Below are 16,981 nucleotides of genomic sequence, written 5' to 3' on the forward strand. Positions count from 1 at the left end.
GGGCGACAGTTTGCCGGGTAGAGTCTGGCATTAAAAGGTGTTATAGTCGGAAGTGGAAATTGACGGACGAATGAAGTTCCGAAGCTAGCTTGACAAGCTTGGCCGGAGTCAAACCTGCTCTTTTTTTGCCGCCGAGCGGCGTCGGATTTAGAGTTGTTTTTCGAAACCTGGGAATGAAAGGTATCGAGGTTTGCTGCCGACTGTGAGCAGACGGTCCGTCAGGCGGGTCCAGGTCCTACTGGAGACAAATGTAGACTGATGATCAGCCGGCGCTGAAGGACAAAGAGACTGTTTGGCTGCGGCGCTTTTCCTTTTTGAAACACAAAGGCTAGTTAGCCCACAGCAGGCTTCTGTGTTTGTGTGACTCGGCGCAGTTAGAAAAATCATTCTGTCGTCTGCTACAAATCTACCCCCTTTTTTTCTCCCTGTGCTGCTGCTGTCATTGTGTCGCTTTTTGTTTTGTAGGAACGTCCGTATGTCTTACCGAGAGTCAGACTAGGACAAAGTTTTGCGGAGAATCAAGAATCAGATCCATTTGCTTCCATTGCGAGTACTTGGGTGTGTGTGTGTGTGTGTGTGTGTGTGTGAGAGAGAGAGAGAGAGAGAAGAAAGAGGAGGACTGGAAATGTTAATGCAAACGCCGCGTCTCCTCGGTAGACTCTGTCGTACTTCACCTGCTCCCTGAGACCCTAACTTGTGAGCTCTCCTGATAAAAATATCACAGGTTAGGCTCTTGGGACGTGGGCGGAGGGCACAATCGACTCTTGGCGGTCATGACGTAGACTTAGACATTTTATACACGAAAAGGAGACTAAATGATGACTCCTGTCACGTCATGTATTCACTTATACATCTACTGGATTGTGCATGTCTGCTTTTATTGCCGTGTTGAAGTGACGGCGTCACCCTCACCCTAAATTAGATTGAAGTAAATGTTTGCGAACACAAGTAGCAGATGATTCGGATGAGGAACGACAGGACGGTGCCACACCTCAAGCTCATGCTGATCAGCCCTGGCAGCACAGCAGACTGTCGCCGAGACGCGACCAGTAGTTGTGATCTCTTCATTCAGACCCTACAGTTTGCTGCTGCTCTTTTCACCACAATACAGCGTCTGCCCGGCAGAAGCCCACTTCATTTCCTTGAGAAAAACACCGCTGCCATAAAGTTACCACGACAGCGGATCCCCGCACATTCTCGATTGAGCAGCCACGGCCCCACAAATTTGCGGATTTCTTTCCTCCGCAAAAACAGACCATTTTTCTGCAGAAAACACAGTCACATACATGCTGCACTGTCAGAAGGCCAACATGTGTATGTTTTTACGCTTCACTGATTTTTTTTTTCATCAAGCAATGAGAGTACGCACTTTGTTCGGCGGCCCTTGAAAGCATCATAGCTGCTGTGAGACGCAAAAGTGAAACTTCTACACCATGACTAGGATTCCATCTGTTCATCGATGGTCTTACGTTATCATTCATTAGTGGTGGGTTCTGGAGCTGAATCTCATCTAATAATTACAGCTGTCAATCTTTATTGCAAATGTTGATCTGACGTCGGAGCGCGTCCACGTCAAGCTAGCAGAAGGGCTTGGAGATGGAGCGAGCTGTGTGTCAAAAATAGGGCTGTCAGAAATAACGTGTGAAGGTCGTTTGCTACATGGCAAGCCACGCCTCTCTGTTATGACGGTGGACGGAGGCCAGTGTCGCACGCCCAGTCTGACACTCTTTTGTTAAACTTTATTCCTACCTTAACACATCAACAGCAGTGCTCCATTCCAACGTATGTGCATCTCCAACTCCTTCAGTCATCCTTGGAACAACGCTTCCTCATTCTCTGCTACACGACGGCAAGGTAGTGATGTGCGATAGCACCGATTTGCTTTCCGATCTGATACTGTGTAAAATCCAGGCCGGTAACGGTGATACCGTCGGTGATACGGTCTGGTAAATTTTTAAAAGTTGTGTATTTCATAACATAGCATAAATAATACAAAACATTTAATTGTTGTTATTAATTTATTGATTAAATGAATTATTAATTTACATAAATTAATAATGGAATAATTCAGTCGTTTATTTCTTTATTTTAAACCCTGAAGTAAATTGAGGTAGCGGGGTGATTTGCAATTTAGCCAAGCTAAGTCATATAAAATATGTAAAAATAATAAAACCATTAAAATAAATGATTATAGTAATAATAATAATGATTCATTATTAAGAACTACTATAAGAATGAAAACTTGATTCACAATTTTACCATCAGTCATCGTTTCAACCGAAAAATGGTTCAGACAAACATTACCTTTAATGACTGAAGTATCAAAAGTTTTGCTAATTTGGCATCGGAGGGATCGATATTTCAGTATCAATCCGCACTTGGCAAGGTGCATTCACAGACACTCCTAACTCCAAACATCAACATCTACTACGAGCTACTAAAGGTCATTCTCGCAGTGTTCTATCCACACACAAAAAAAGAGCAATGGCAAAGATGGCCTAATTGAATTGTGTAGTATAAGCGTCTGGTATCTCTTTAATCATACTGTTCTTACTCTACTCCGTTTGGAAATGACAACACTGTGGGAAACACCAGGAATTACAGACAGACATGCAAGAGACACAGCATAGAGGCAGACAATGTAGTAAAATACAGTAAAAATTAGTATATTTCAGACATGCTGCTAAATGGTGATTAATCACGATGAATTAATTTGTAGACTGTGGTTTATCCAATTGAACTTGTAATCATTTGATAGGCCGAGTTAAAAATAGACATTTTTATGGCAGGTTTCGCTACTCACTTTGCTCCTGTATAGGCCGATTTTCAGATCATTTGTAAAGGCTTTTTATATTGGACCGCCCCCCTTCCCCCTTTGGGGGGGTTGCGTGAGTGGCAAGGAGAACTTCCAATGTTACTACAGACCTGCCAGCATGTACAAAGTTATTGTACTCAACATGCAATTTGACTCTTGAATACGCTCTCCATTGTGTTGTGTTTTCCTGGTTTCAGTTTCAGTTTCAGTCTGTACAGTACAGATGAATGAAACATGAAACGTGAAAACATTTCTGTCCCCTAGGGGGAGCATGACAGAAAATAATTGAGAACCACTGTATTCATCCAACGAAGGTGCACTTATGTAATAATATCAAATGTTTATAGGTCTTTAACAGGCACTTCACCTGGCACTCGGAGGGCACCCGTAACACCAGCGTGAGTTTGACACCCCTCAGAAGGCTATAAAGAAGGGAATCATTTTAAAAAGATGATGAGGTATAGCCACTGTTGGTTAGCAGTTTGCACTTCTTATTTGTGTTCCGCATGAGGAATGCAGCTCAGTTGTGTGTTTAAACCCTTCCCTCTCTTTGTCTACGACCTCGCTCTCTGTTTAATTATGTTTTTTTTCCTCGTCCCCGCCTCCCATTTGGTTTGGTAGCGAGCACCGTGGATGCCAAATCATCAGTGTCTGCGCTCCAGAACCTCCAGCAAGAGCCGAAGGGGCGCCGTGCCCCATGAATACCAAACAGCCGGGCACAGTGCGACAAGTGCTGAGCAGTCAGATACGGCGCCCACAAAACAGCCAGACAGTTTTATTAGGGTCTGTCTGACACGCAGTCAAGTCTGGCAGCACAGAAGCCCTCTGATGAAATCATCAAGAGTAACAAAGCAAAGCAGCCTGCCAAGCATCCAGTAAACATCACACTGCCAATAGATATTCTGCTAACCCTGCACTGGAGATTAGCAACTTTGTTGAAAGTCAAACTAGCAACTGTAACATTTGTAACATGAAAGCAACACACTGCCTTTGACAGCACTGGTGGGGGGAAAAAACAGACAATCTGGCATCCGCAAAAACTAAAAAGTAAATTAGTTTGCTTTTGCGTCTTTGACCTTTTCAGTGTGGTTCATAAAAATGTCGATGCTAGGCGGAAGTGTTTTGTATGTTAATAACAGGCGTACATTTAACCCATAAGAAGATTTAAAATGCGTTAAAATGATGCTTATGCAGCTTTGAGCCTGACTTGAACTCATTAAATCCCTAAGTGATGTATAAGAAACAGTTTGGAGTGGTCATGTGACTATGCTTCCACAAAATGGTTGCGTACGTCAGGTAAGCTAACTCATTTCCAAAGCCTTTTTTTATGCCATTAAGGCACATTGTAAATCCATTTAACAATCCTTGGATGTCAGATATTACAATTTAACTGTAATTGCTGTATTTCTTGAAATCAATAAATATATTAAAAAAAGCTACAAAACATTCTGCTGTTGTTGTCATTTGACTATCCCAGGATATGGCTTCCTCAAAATGGCCGTATGTCAGGTAAGCAAGTTCACTTCCAAAGGCGCTTTTTGGCCCTTAAAGCTTATTTTAAAGCCATTTAATAATCATAATGCTGTAATAGGTTGTCCAATATTGCAATTAAACTTTTCTCAAAATATTTATTTAATGAATTCATAGCAAGCAAGCTACAAGACATTTTGGAGTGGCTGTAATTTTACTATTCCAGGATATGCGTCCCCAAAATGGCAGTGTGTGGCAGATAAGCTAGCTCCTTTCCGAAAAGTTTTTTGGGTTAGCTTATTTCAAAGCCATTTAACGACCCCAATGCTTGAATAGGGTTTCCAATATTACATTTCAACTACTGTACTATACTTATTTATGGAACTCATATAAACAAGCTACAAAACATTTTGGAGTGGCTGTCCTTGAGTGTGTCCCTTCATATGCTTCCCCAAAATGGCAGTACGTGTGTCATGTAAGCTAGCTCATTTCCCAAAGCTTTTTTTTGGCCATTGAAGCTTATTTTAAAGAAATTTAATGATCCCAATGCTTTAACAGCGTGTCCAGGATTACAATTCAATTGATCTTGCACTATTATCTCAATGAATTCATATAAAACAAGCTAGAAAAACACAGCTATCAGGCTTTCAGCAGTTGAAACTGCTATGGAAAGCCTGATGTGACATATTTGCCACAATAGCAAAAATGCTAATAAGCTAATAAAATGTCACTGTTTTAAAGATTTCCAATGAATATACAGTATGTTATTTGCTTAAATTCAAATTACTGTACATTTGTGCTACACATACAAGTGTCAAGTTCTTTTCAAATAAGGAACACATTTAGCATAAATAAAGAACATCACAAATACCTTCTATGTGGCCTGTCACCGTCGTTTGACTTAAAATGGGTTAAAAATATGTAATTTCCCATGAATGTATTAACTTTTAAAAAAAAATTATTTAAATGATAAAATTCAATTCAGGACATCTTAGCAATTTTATATGGGAATATAATATCTGAAGACAGTTATTTTTACCATTACACTATTTTACAATTAAACTCTTTGTACTATTAAAATAATTAATTGTATTATTATTATTATATTAATTTTAAAAAATTGTCATCTTATTTTCGGTTCATTTTCATTCATATATCTTTATGGCTTTCACTAAAATACAGTGTGTTTGCCAAAAGAAAGGAAAAAAAAGATTGATGTGTGTGTGTGTGTGTGTGTGTGTGTTGTGTTTTTTTTTTTACTCAAGACCTGGTTTTCCTGCAGGAATCAGGCCTTGAATAGGTGTTGATAAACCAAAGGTTCCAGTTAATGGAGCCGAGTGCGTGCTGGAGATTACGCTGCATTGTTCCGAGGTGGTCATGTGACACAATTACCACACCGGTCCCCGCTAAACATAAAACGGCCAGTTTTTATCCACGTTTGGATTTATGGAAGACAAATGAAATCAGACGTGCTTAGTGATAAATACTCCTTTTTGCTTTCCTCCATTGCATCCATTGTCTGATTGTCTTGTGCGTGCGTGCGTGTGCGTGTGTGTGTGTATGTGTGTATGTGTTGTCTTTGCGAAGCTGCTTGTGTTCACGGGCTCTCTTATCGCAGCAGGGTGGGGGGTGGGGGGTGGAAGAAACGGGGGTGTCAGGTATGCCTGATAGCAGTGCACTGTCGGAAAAGAAGAGGGGGTGGTTTTCGGGGGGTGGGGAGCGGGATAGTGTCTGATTTTCCAGACACTGCGGCAGGAGGCCAGACAGTCACCTGAACACACACACACACACACACACAGCGATGACGCTGCACACGTGCACCTGTGCAACGACAAGCGCATTTCATTAGAGAGATCCACCTCTTCAGCACTAAAATTGAGTTTAGTTTGCAATCCAATAAAGATTATAAATGGTAGTGCCACCCATGGTGATAGATTATATTATATACATTATAGAATTATATTGGCTTGTGCAGCCAGGGAGTAGTTTCTCCCTTTTCATCGAGGACAAGTGACTTTTATTAACTTGATTAGTGTTAGATTACCTTAAGTGCTGTGCAAGGGGGGGGGGCATGAAGCTGTGATTTACTTTGTTTACATGCACACAATATAAATGCATGAAGCGGAATATCAGGAATACAGTCGTTCCTCACCACGATGGCTTCACTGCATTACCCTTTTTCCAAAAATATACAGTATTAATGCTGTTTCGTGTTTGAAACAAATAATTTGTCCATCCATCCATCCATTTTCTATACCGCTTTTTCCTCATTAGGGTCACGGGGGCATGCAGGAGCCTATCCCAGCTGACTTCGGGCGACAGGCGGGGTACACCCTGGACTGGTCGCCAGCCAATCGCAGGGCACATATAGACAAACAACCATTCACACTCACATTCATACCTATGGGCAATTTAGAGTCGCCAATTAACCTCACCTGCATGTTTTTGGAATGTGGGAAATGCCCAGGGGAGAATCGAACCCAGGTCTTCCCGATCTCCAAGCTGTTACTGTGTTGGCCAACGTGCTAACCACTAGACCACCGTGCGGCCCCAAATAATTTGTAAAAAAATATATATATATACATATACTGTATATATTAGGTGGGGTTTTTTTGCCTAAATTAAGCATTTTCAAGCATAAAAATGGCTAAACGAACTACACTACAATTATATGATATGTAGTAGTCTACACTGGTCACAAGGTGTCTGTCATGTTACTGTGATGTTTGGTGAGGCAGGCCCACACCAGACGTGAACGCCGGAACAACAGGCTTTTATTGCAGGTTTGAATGATCTCAAACTAAACCTCTACCAAACTAAAACCTAACTCTGAACCCTCGACATCACCTCCCGTCCACCCGTCGCTCTGTTCCCCTAGGGAACACATTTATAGCAACACACATGAATCTTATTCTTATCTTAAATGGCTTACAGTATTTGCTGTTATCATATCTACTATATTGGGTAATATGTGAAGGTGATTCTAGGGTTGTTAGTTCATGCCTAGAGGGCCTAACAGTGTTAAAACAGGTCGTAAACAGGTTTTCCATGCTATAACTAGGAAAATACTTCATTTATAAACAAAGAATCCAAAGAATTTGCGGGAATTCATTTTGTCACGGTCGGGTTTAAACAAGAAACGAGGGATGATTGCGTTATGAAAAGTTTTGAGACAAGTATAATAGAGCCACGTTTTTCATGAGGGGTTATGGACCGGGACCATCAACGAATGAGGAAAAAACGCGAGTACCGAAATTTCCAGGGAAGTCAAACAAGAAACGACGTCTGTCTCAGGCCAATGTCACCGAGGGTTTCAGGATGCTCGCTGATGTCGCGGAAGTTCGATGTAAATAAAGGACGGCAGCTACGGCTAGGCATGTTTATGTATGCGCACAGTCCGTCTCTATGAGCAACAGTCAAGGGACCTTCTCAACGCACACAAAACTCTTCCGGCTTTCAAAATAAATGCGATTTGGGCTCCATGCTGTTTACTTGTGTAAACAAAATAAGGGTGTGGTAAAAAATGAGCTTACACCAACATTGAGGCAGCTCAAATGTCTAAACAACTATACTACAACATAAACAACACAAAACAAGGGTTTTTTATTCATCAAAGTAACAGTTTATTTACAAATAACACCATGAATTATTTACAATTTTCACTTTTGGAACTGAACTATGTGTGTGCATGTGTGGGCATGTGCGTGCGTGTGTGCAAGTGCGTTAAAATTTCCTGACAATGCGTAATTGTTTTTCGTGTGGTAAGCAATGTAACAAGGATGCAAGGGCTTCCTCTTCTGTCGTGTGTTTCCCCTTCCTCTCATGATCCCTGCCGAGCTCTTATCAAATGCACTTCTGCCACCTAGTGGCCGTTTTTATGGCATTCAAATTGCTCTCAAACCTAATCCATTCGTGAGGAGTTGCTTCAGCACCTCCTTTAGCCTCTCGCTCAAAAAAACATAAATACGTTGTTGGTTTATAACAACTTCTAACTACGTTTTTGGTATTGAATGAGTTAACATGCATGCTGTACGTTCTACCTGTATTATCATGCATTTGTAAGTTGTTACCGACTTCCAGTGAATGAGGAAAATAATGGCCCATTTTTGGCTGAAAAAAAAATTGTGGAGCCATGAATTGGGACTGTACCTGGGATTATTATTATCGCTTGTGGGTGCAAACAGTCCTAAAGACAATATCAACCTGAACCAAAATATTGTGTGCATGGAAACGAGGTCATTGACAGCCAAATGACAAAGTCTACAACAAGTCAATTGTCTCAGGATACCAGATTTTTTGGTATATATTTGTGTATATGTTTGTATTAGCCTACAAATGATGACAAAGAATTGTGCCTTGGTTCTGCAGGCCTTGCTGCCTCCCCTCGTCTCGTATTATCTCCCCTTCTTTCACCCCCCGATCTGTGATTGGCTTCACAGGCGTTGCCAGGGAAACGTGGTATCTGGCTTGCAGCTTGATGGACTTATTGAACTGTAACGGACTGGGATAATTGTCCTCTGTCTTCTAGGCCGGCTATCCTGTGACTGACACTTGAATGTGACCTTGCATTGTTGTGACAGGCAAAACCTTTTAACCCCTTTGCCACCAGACGGCTACAATGTTTTACATTTGCTTCCGATTCCCCATCAGTTTTACTGTTTCCATACCACCACTGGAGTCAGTCATTTTGAAAACTTTTACATAGTTTTGTATTGGGAATCGGTCGGAAAGAATCGCTCGTGTTTTTCTGAGCACATGCATGAACGCACAAGAAATTCCTAGGGTGTCCTCAAGTGTGTCCAGTGAGCGGGTGGACACCCGAACACTTTGCTTTGGTCTGGAGTTTACGCTGACTTTGTAGGAATAAACGTTCCGAATCCAAAAAAAGGACATAATTAACTGTTTCCCAAACAATAAAGTAAAAAGCTGTTATCTGTTTTATGGATCATCAAGCGCGCACACGTTTTCTGAGCAAAGGGCTTTTTGATTCTTGTTTGTTGTAATGAATCCATTGATGTGTATTGGGGCAACACACATATAATACAAATGCATTATTATAACAACACCAACATAAATGATGTGATTTATGTAACTGAAGAAGAGAAAACCTTCTTTAATGCAGAATCCACTGGAACCTCGGTTAGCGTGCGCCCCGTTTAGCACGATTTTCAGTTAGCAGCAAAACTTTTGAGTAAATCCACACGAGAGGCACAACACGTAACAATCTGGCAACGAGTGAGTCACACAGCATGGCTGATGAAGGCCTGCTGACTGATTGTTCTCAGGTGTGCACAGGTGGCTCCGCCAGCAGACCAGCAGTGCACTGCAAAAGGCAACAGACAGGCGGCAGCAGAGCTGCTCAAGCGGAACATCCACCCATCCATTTTCTATACCGCTTGTCCTCACTAGAGTCGCAGGTATGCTGGAGCCTATCCCAGCTGACTTGGGGCGAGAGGCGGGGTACCCCTGGACTGGTCACCAGCCGATGGCAGGGCACATATAGACAAACACCCATTCACACTCACATTCACACCTGTGGACAGTTTATTTTCCAACAGTTTCAACTTCCTCTTTGTAAATTTTCTTTTTGGAATAATATGACTTTATTCCCATAATATTTTGACTTTATTCCGTTAACTTTGTAACTTTTTCCGCAAGTAATTTTCCAAAAATGACAACTTCATTCATTGTTTTGTTACAAAACAATAACGTCTTCCTTTAATATTTCAACTTTATGCGACTAGAATGATGTTTTTCCCCCTAATATTACGTTATTATTGTAAAATTACAACTTTTTCTCATTAGAGGACAACTTTTTCTCCTAATATTTGAACTTTCGTGTATTCTTGTAATATTACTCGTTGTTACATTTTTGCTTTTTTTCTAAGGTTTCTTCTGAAATTATATTTTTAGAATGTGCCAATAAAATAAAAAAAAACAGCCGTGGGATGCATAAGCCCCCCCCAGCCACACTTTGGACACCCTGGATTAGAGTACATTTCGGACCTTCTGGAACGGATTAATGACACCAACCAAGGTTACTTTCATTATGAGAAAAATGCTTTATAAAGCGCAACAGTAACATTCTCTGTTGTATTTGTACGTCTTTTCAAAACGTTGATTTTCTTGTGTACTTGTAGTAGATCGTATGAGTCATAACTATCCTGAAGTTATTTGGAAGTGGCTCAGCTGCCCAGGAAGAAGCCAGACAACCTTCCACTCTGCTCATCCCCCCTCCCACAGCACCATCCTCTCTATATTTGGCCCCTCTCCTCTCCATGTGTCACCGCCTTCCTTTCTTTACGTTCTTCCAGAGTGAGGATATAGAAGATGGAAGAGAAAGTGGAGAAAGACACTCATCCCCCCAAGCGCCACATCATTATGCTGCTGCTGTCGCTACGGTGATAAAACGGCTGGATTGGGGCCTAACTGCTGAAACGTCAATAGCGCGATGGAAAGCAGGTAAGGACAATGACAGAGAGAGAGGTGTGGAGGACAGGAGGGGACAGGAGGAAAAGGGAGGACACACTTTTGTCTATATACCTATCTATATATGCACACACACACTACAGGTATATACCAGGGGTGTCCAAACTTTTTCCAGCGAGGGCCGCATACTGAAAAAGGAAAGTATGCAAGGACCACTTTGATATTTCGTAAAGCAACACATGGAGACATGCTAAGAAGCTCCATGTAGCGCCAGAAAAAACAGCATTTCACCTTTGTCACGTAACGTAGGCGTGTAATACGAGTTTATTCTTCTAAAATCACGACTTTTGTTCTTCGTTCGTTTATGACGTTTGTCTTAATATTTTGACTTTATTGTTATAAAATTACAGTTGTTTTTTTTCCATTTCTGCTGGGGTTTTTTTTAATTTTCCAACTATTTCTTTTCAGCTTTCCTCTTGTAAATTTTCTTCCCGTGATTATAACTTTATATCTTTTAAAACAATCATGTATTTTTTCTTTATTTCAACAGTGTTACCAAAATGATATTTTACCTCATTTTACAAGTTTATTCTCATAAAATTGCAACTTTTTTCTTATTAGAAATGTTTTTTTTCTCTTAATATTTGGACTTTACATTTCTGCTGTGGATTTTTTCTGTAGAATTTCCCAAATATTTCAACTTTCTTTCTAATATTTTGACGTTATTCCCAAGTTAAATAAATTTTCCCCCAACCTAAGTTTCCAAAAATGACAGCTTTAGTCATTGTTTTTGGCTTTAAAAAATATATATATGATTTTTTTCTTTAAAATTTCAACTTCATGCTACTAAAAATACATTTTTCCTCATACTATTACTTTATTCTTGTGAAATGATGGCTTTTTTTCCTCCTTGCTTTATTACAACTCTTCTCTTAATATTTGCACTTTTGATTGATTTTCCCATTTTTGCTGCTGCTGTTGTTTTTTTGACTGTGTATGGAATTCTTGGAAAGCCGTGAAATTCTGGACTGTAGATACTCTGGTTGGTTTTGGAATGTTTTGAACGGACTGAGAAACATTTGCGATCCAGCATTCACAGCCACGCACATTTGCAGATTTTTCGTCAAATTTTTTCGTACTTTTTTTTGTTCTCCGAAAAGAGGCCATTTTTCTTCTGGGGTCTCAGCACCTCTACACTCACATGAAGTGATGTGAATAAGACGACGCTTCATAGTGACGTTTCATCGGCAGCTGGCTGCGATCAGAATGTTTGGAATGCTGTTGGAATACCGTAAGGACGTGTAGCTGCTGTTGCGTCATCATGTGCCGAGTCAAGTCGGAAGTATTTTCCAATATCTTTACAACTGTGATTTGTATTGGAATTAAAATGATTGTAAAATATGTGTTTCTCTGTTCCTGTATTTACAAATGTAACGTGGAGCCCCATGTAAACAAACAATTTCCTCTCCAAACTACTTCATTGTTTTCTCGAGCAAGGTTTTCATTCCCCTTGATATGTCGGATATTGGCTTTGTTGCCATAGGCAGCGAGAGCATATTTTCTCTGTGTGTTTGTGTGCAATGAGGGAGGCAATGCGGCCAGGCTGCAGATATCATCCATCACCCTGTCAGCAGCCCAGGGGCTGCTGGGAAAGGGGCATACACCTCCCCAGCTCTGACAACAGATGCTGCATTCAAATGTTCTGTGATAGAAAGCTTGAGAAAATCTGCGATGCTCCCCCAGTACGCAAAGCCATTAACCCCATGATGTGGGATCACAGCCTATAAGGGCTCAGCCTGGACATCACTGGCTGGGAGTCATATCATCTTGCATCATCCAAGCCCTCCGACTCGGAGCAACAATATAGTTTGCTGCGCCGTCTCCACTCTATAAAACATTCATTGCACCGTAAAGGCAGCTGACAAAGACGTGTGCAAATGCAATAACGCTGGCCTATCATTGCTTGGATTCCCATTCACAGCTCAGTTGCATACATTTGTTGTGACAGCCGCTATAACTGGATTACATACTTTCTGGCCGGCCGTGACTAATTGTTGTCAACGCTATTGTCCAACATTGTATAGCTTTTGTTACACACCCGGAACATCCCATGTGTTCTCTTTGGCTCTCAGCCTTAAGTACCCGATAAACCGCATCATGTGTCGAATGTGTGGTCACTAATATACTGTATGTGAATCTGATGTAAATATGTTTTGAAAAACTACATTGACACAAGCTAGGAAAGACTTTTTGGAGCCATTTCCAAACACCTTGAGATTCCAAGGTGATCGGTCCAAACAATTGGACTAAAGTACAGGTTATTTGGATGTGTCAACACTTTGTCGAGGTCTGGAAGAAAACCGATACTGTCACGCTCAGATGGAAGAAAATTGGTTCGGATGTTCAGCAACAGCACAGAAACTAACCGTGGACTGGAAACTGCTGGAACACCAGCGAAGACAGTTTTACGTCAGAAAGAAGCCCCTGCTCCAAAATCAACACCTTCAAGCTCAAGCTTCAGGAGGACGTTGACGTTCTCCTCCGAGTTGGAATGAATCGATTGGACTCAGCTCCAGAACGCTCTGCCGTTGTTCATGCGGAAGCTCCAGGTTTAAACTCCCTCTGCCTCCCACACCTATTAAACGCATTTAAGGTATGAACTGTACAGGTACTCACCACCAATCAGTGACAAAGATGATCGATAGAATCGATGAGTCCAGCATTTAGCCTGGTCGACAGGCTAAATCGTCTGTTGTGGGCCGCCTCCGCCTCACGGCTAGCTGTCGGAGAAGGCGTTTCTGCAAGCCGCGTCGACACAATCTTATTGCAGGAATAATTATGATCTTATATTAACTTGTGTTCACCTCACAAGCTTTTGAAGAGTTTTAAGAAAGTTTACTTTGGAAGTTAATCCGGACGTCTCGTCACCGTGTCCGTTCAGCACACGTGTCAAAGTTACACGTAGGCACGGGCCGGTCACCGCTTTCAAGGTATACCGTGGTATGAAAAAGTCGAGGTTTCAAAACCGCTAAAACAGTCCGTCATACCGTCCTGCGGTACGAGAGAAAGCGGAGGTCCATTTTTTATTTTATTTTAATTTTTTTACAAAAATGAAAGTAACAAGAGTAATAAAATAGGAATGGATCGCAAATAATACATTGAAAATGAAAAGTTAGAATAAGTGATGCCATTAAACTAAAGACAAGTCAAGCAAAGACACTGAGAATAAATGTCAACACTGTCGTCAAATGCTGACTTCGTTGCAGTCAATTCTGTGTATTAATTAAGCCATAACTTTAAAGAGTCATCTTATTACACAATAGTGGCGCATGCAGCATCCAGCCTACTATGCGCTGTAGAACACCTCCAGAGCAGCACATTACAGGTGCTTGTGTGAATGTACGGTACACGTGTCCCCGTCCTTCACAGGCTCACTGATGCCTGCAATGGACACAGAAACACTTCCACTGGGGTAGAAACAGAAGAGCCAGATGGTTACCCATTATCTGCGTGTGCGTGTGTGCGTGCGCGTGTGTGTGTCAGTCTTTAAATGCAAAACTGTTCATTTGCAATCACAAGCAGGTTCAATGAATGTTTGGTTCGCGTCACTGCGATCGATTAGCTAGATTGGATGAGCTGAACTGCGGCGTTGTCTGTTCAATTGGAGGAGCTCTGGCGTCATCTTGTGGTGAATACAGGGAACTGCAAGCACTGCAAAGACCAACCGTTGAAACGTTAAGACGTTAAGGCTTCTTTTTTTTTGTTTTGTTTTAATGGAAACTGCACCTTTTTTGGGGAATTTTGCCCATCATCCACAATGAGAGTCATGAACACACATCTCATTCTCTTTTCTGTGCGTCGTAAAGGTAGAAAAACAGATCAATAAAAAAAGAGGCAGCTATATGCACGTAATGGGACGCACCAATTCCGCTCGGAAGAGAACATGAACATGAAGCTAGCGGGGGAAGTGGTCAGTTTGTCAAAACTGATGTACTGTATAAAGAGCGACCGTCAGTTGTTTATATTTACAACCAGTTGCATTCGGTATTTGAAGTGGTTTTTGGTTTTGGCACCTCACCTGTTGAATAACCCTGTGCCTTTTTTTGTCTGTCCTCCAGACGGCGTGGTTCCCGGCACACCTGAACACCGAATCAAGAGCAAATCAGCAATCGGTGCAGCTTTGAAGCGGTTTGCCAGCTGCAGAAAGAGGCCAGATTGTACTTTGTCCGCCATGGAGTGCCGCGTGCCTTGCTGGCTGCCATCCTGTCACCATCGCTCCTTTGTTGCCGCTTGTTAGCTGTTTGCTCCTGACCGCATCTCGCCGCATTGCCTTGTTACGCTTTCTTTTCCCAGTTGCCTTTTGTTAGTATAACTCCGACTATCCTTTATTTGTTTCAACTTCTGTATCTTTTGAACACACACGAGCACATCATTAAATACTCCCCCCCCCCCAAATTTCACTTGCTCAGTCTTGTCTCTGCTAACAACAACCGCTGTGTTTGCAAGTGAAGACTGCTTGCTCCACTGGTCACCGTGCCGTGGAGAAGCATTAGATGTGTCAAACTCAATCGCACAAACTCAAAGCCGACTTGTGGGACGCCCTGGACATTACCCGCCAAAACAAGTGCACATTTCTGCATATTGAAAGTATTAAAAACACTAAACCGTTTTGTCTGTTAACTCAGACATTTTTTTAACAGTCGATTTAGACTGATCTTTCAAGGCACACAGAATATTTTGCTCTATGGTGGTATAAACATGGAACCTACCAAAAGGAAGATGAGACTCCCGTCTTTCATCAGGAAAAAAAGTTTGTTTCTACCTTTTTCAGTTCTTTAGTAATCATCAGCAGAACACAGGTAAGTTTCAGGAAAAGATCAGTTCCGGACTAGAAAAGGGAGAAAAACAGCTTTTTGGGACAAGATACATTTCAAGCAGAACTCTCACTTTGACACAAACATTTTGCTTTTGTGACAGCTCCAATATCTCAACAACTATGCCAACATAAACAACACAAAAAGAGGTTCTTTACATCAAAATAACAATTTATTGACAAATATAACTCCATGAACTATTTACAGTTTTCACATTTGGAACTGAAGGCACACCCCCGTGGCTTGCCTTTGACAGTTGTCACCATCCATCTGTGATATTTTTCCAGGCGCACCCCTTCTGGCCCTAACAATAACGGTGTTTGTGGTCTTCCATTCCCTCGTTATGTTCCTCACAGTGGAAACTGACATCTCTGAGATAGCTTTTTGCAATCAATCTTCCATTTTCAAATCATTTGACGGCTGTTTTGAGGGCCGCTGTTGCTCGTCGTCAAAGAGAGAAAACCAACTTGCAACCGGCCACCTTAAACACCTTCGATTAGACGATTGGATGCCCCCATCTGTGACATTCAAGGCTCAGTGAGCTCACGAAGCCCATTTTGTGTTCCAATTAATCAGAGCTGGGTAGACAGACGTCCCCAAATTTCTGCACCTGTCTAATTTTGTTTTGGCGCATGTTGCATATCTTGTGTTCGTCCAGTAAACCTCAGTTCACTTCTGAAATACTCCCGTGTGCATCACTCATGTGATATGTGGAAATGAAATAGATCCAAACAGCCATTGATTTATTCATGAAAATGATGGAAACTGTCAGGGGTGCCCAAACTCTTGCATACGACCGTGTAACCTTTCACATGTGACGCTAATTCAACCTTCTCCGAACTTTTCTTGCATCGGGTATGAGGTAGGAGACGTGACGGGGACAGAAGACTTCAGGACCCTGAGGCCGATGCGGTCGTGGAGGTCATGCGGCCTCGTGTTGGTTGAGTCTCTCCAGCGGTCTCCTCGCCCGCTCAGCTGTTGGGATGTTTGCCCCAGACCTGCCAAGTCGTGTGCTGTGCCAGTGTGAGTACGCATGCACGTGTGCAGTACACGGGAGCGGCCGTGAACATCACCACAGTGGACAGAAGCATCCGGGTTTATCCCAGCAAAAAGCCCTGGATGACAGAACACGTGCAGCGCCTGCTCAGGGAAACGAACGCGGCCTTCGGGACAAGCAGCTTTACGGCACTGCCAGAGCCAACGTGAGAAGAGGAAATGGAGTGTTGAGGCTGTAATATTCTGGTCAATCTTGTTTAAACTCATATTATTATATTATTTGCACAAAAAGGCACAAACGAAGACAAAATGAGACTATTTTGGTTTCATTCCGAGCATGTTGAGGGGCTGATGAAGTCATCACCTGATTATGTAATCGCTGGACACTTAAATCTTT

Source organism: Dunckerocampus dactyliophorus, chromosome 16, assembly GCF_027744805.1.
Source record: "Dunckerocampus dactyliophorus isolate RoL2022-P2 chromosome 16, RoL_Ddac_1.1, whole genome shotgun sequence".
Classification (NCBI taxonomy): Eukaryota; Metazoa; Chordata; class Actinopteri; order Syngnathiformes; family Syngnathidae; genus Dunckerocampus; species Dunckerocampus dactyliophorus.